The sequence below is a fragment of the Triticum aestivum genome, chromosome 2A (genome assembly GCF_018294505.1).
Source record: "Triticum aestivum cultivar Chinese Spring chromosome 2A, IWGSC CS RefSeq v2.1, whole genome shotgun sequence".
Lineage (NCBI taxonomy): Eukaryota > Viridiplantae > Streptophyta > Magnoliopsida > Poales > Poaceae > Triticum > Triticum aestivum.
Window position 1 is genome coordinate 648,987,361 of NC_057797.1, and position 439 is coordinate 648,987,799.

Sequence of the window (439 nt, forward strand, 5' to 3'; positions counted from 1 at the left end):
ATCAACGTTCACTGGAAGTACAAAATATCTTAAACATAATAAAAATTATATCAAAATTCTGAGACCACTGAACGACCACTACCGCCATTTAAATGAGCCGCCGACGCGCCGCTGTCCCTGCTTCCCTACCGGAGACGGCTTGACCTTGTTGATAACATCCGGAGAGTCTTCTTACACGTGCCCCTAAGGACCAACGCCCTGGAGCTGCAGTCGTCCTCGGTGAACCCTTGAATAGATCTGAAGCACCTGGCATCAAATCTCGTCAGATGACGAGAAACCATAACCTCATCGCCCCAAGGAGACGACAAAAATATATGTTGGAGCTCCATCGACTACGTACAGATGGACAAACTCGAGGAGGATTGAAGGCCGGAAGACAAACTCGGAGAAAAAGCGTTGCCATTCGCCCAAGTGCCGCACCTGCGAGGGCTAAAAAACT